This window comes from Onychomys torridus, chromosome 20 (genome assembly GCF_903995425.1).
Source record: "Onychomys torridus chromosome 20, mOncTor1.1, whole genome shotgun sequence".
Taxonomy (NCBI): Eukaryota; Metazoa; Chordata; class Mammalia; order Rodentia; family Cricetidae; genus Onychomys; species Onychomys torridus.
The window spans coordinates 45,364,373-45,366,614 of NC_050462.1; the positions used below are offsets into that span (position 1 = coordinate 45,364,373).

General features: G+C 46.4%; 1 pseudogene; it reads right to left on the reverse strand.

Annotated features, from left to right (window-relative positions):
• Positions 1-658: 658 nt before the first annotated feature.
• Positions 659-1,936, reverse strand: LOC118570906 (annotated as a pseudogene).
• Positions 1,937-2,242: the final 306 nt, after the last annotated feature.

A 2,242-nucleotide genomic window follows, 5' to 3' on the forward strand; every position in this document is an offset into this window, starting at 1 on the left:
TTTAAATGGGCCAGAATATTTTAATCATCCAAGGAAAGCCAGAGTTTATAGCTTAAAATTGAAAATATATCTACACATTTTTTTCCATAAAATATGCATGCATGATTTTCAGCCCCATTTAACTAATGTGTTTTGGAAATATGTTACAATAGTAAATTCAACAAACTTCAGTCAAGGAAAAAAAGTAATATAGAAAGTGTGATTAATAGCAACGTGATGGGCTTTTTTTTTTCATTTTACAGGAGATCTTATTTTGAAATATGAATCATTTTACATAGATAACCTCTATATTTCCATGCCGTTTGTCTAAACAGTAGTCTGTCCAACTCTGGGTCCAGAATTGAAAATTATAGCAGAAACTCAAAACTGTCAAAACAACATAAATTACCCACAATGCACTTGCAAAGAAAAAAAAAAAAACTGCAGCTGACAAAGAATTAAAGAGTAACCAAAAAGAATGAATAGTGTGCACACCCTGGATACAGAAAGGTTCAGAAATGTAGCATATTTGCAGTCTTGTCACTGGAAAGTATTTCTTTATTGCACAGGTGATCTGAAAACAAGTCAGGTCATTGTGCGATCTAGCTTTGCAATTACCTCTTGGTCAACACACAAAGCACGTGGTACCGTACATAAAGAGAACTTTCTCCTCATTTAGTCACTTCTCTCGGGCGGGAGGCCACATGAGACTAAGTTTTGTTTCGTTTTGTTGTTTTAATGGCTCAGTGCTTTTACTGAAACCTGACAACTGACAGGAAGATTTTGAGTCTGGTACAATCCCTTCCCCGGCTACAGAAGCGCCGTTCTTAAACCCTGTGTGACTGGTTGTTGGGTTGTCGGGCAGCTGGAGGGCAGTGCAGAAGGGAACCAGGTTCTCACGGGACTCCGGGGCGTGTTGGCGGGCACCGGGCTGCCGTCCCGTCTGCTGGAGCATGGACCACGGTGTGTGAGCTGGCTCATTCCCAGAGCAGAGTTCACAGAGCAGGACACAGCTGCGTGTGCCTACTGTTCGCTCTTCCAGCGATGAACACCACCAGGCTATGGATGAGGGTTCAGTCAGCAGCCTCATGCTTCCGGACAGGCTAAATAAGAAAGGTGTTGAGTCCCCTTTCTCCTGGGATGGCACATGGTCTGCACACTGAACCTCATATGTCTTGGGCATGTTCTTCCAAATCAAAGTGAAGCCAAGTCCAGGCAATTTTTGCTGCGGAACTGTTTTCTAGCCTGTTCCCCTCAGCGCTGGAGACGTTTCTCCTGTACATTCTTGACTGATAAATGTGTGTGCACATTGCACGGGATCTTATGGGTTCACAGAGCAGCCTGTGTACTGTGAGCCTGGAGAGGGCCAGGGAGGCTGGCTCTGCGTGGATCGCAATGTCGTTCGGTGCCCCATAACCCTTTCCAAACACCCAATTCGAATCCAACACATTGGTGGTTAAAGCTATGGGCTTTCATCGGCTTGCAGGATGTCGGTTACATCCAAGTTGACATCTGGAGAGTGAGCTGTCTCTGAAAGGCCATGACTGCGGTCTTTAATTCATACAAGAGTTTTAAAATATCATCTTGGGGGCTTGGTGGTGGTGGCCCACGCCTGTAATCCCAGCACTCAGGAGGCAGAGGCAGGTGGATCTCTGTGAGTTTGAGGCCAGCCTGGTCTACAGAGCTAGTGCAGGACAGGCTCCAAAGCTACAGAGAAACCCTGTCTCAAAAAACAAACAAAAAAATTATTCTGGCTGGGTTGGAGGTCTTGTAAAGACAGATCAAATGTTTCCTGCATGTGGCCAGCAGTGGCAGAGGGGCTGTCAGTCTTACTGTGCACGCTGGGGAGCCAAGTGTGAGGCCTCCAGACCAGGCCTGAACCAAAGAAGGGAGGGTAGTGGAGAGGGGAACAAAAGCTCAGAGACTGCCCAAGATTATCTCTGTGCTCCCTCGCCATCTTTCTGAGCTAGCTTGTTAGACGGACACATTTCTGTTAGTCAAAATTGGTTGGTAGCGTTTGCTTAGTTTTGTCGAGGAGGGCTGGTTCATTTTATGCCAACTTGACACAAGCTAGAGCTATCTGAGGAGGGAACTGCCACTGAAAAATCACTTCCATAAGAGCCAGGCTGTAGGCAAGCCTGTAGAGCATTGTCTTAATCAGTGATTGATGGGGGCGGGCCCAGCCAATGGTGGATGGGGCTATCCCCGGGCTCGTGGTCCTGGGTTCTATAAGAAAGCAGGCTGAGCAAGCCATGGGGAGCAA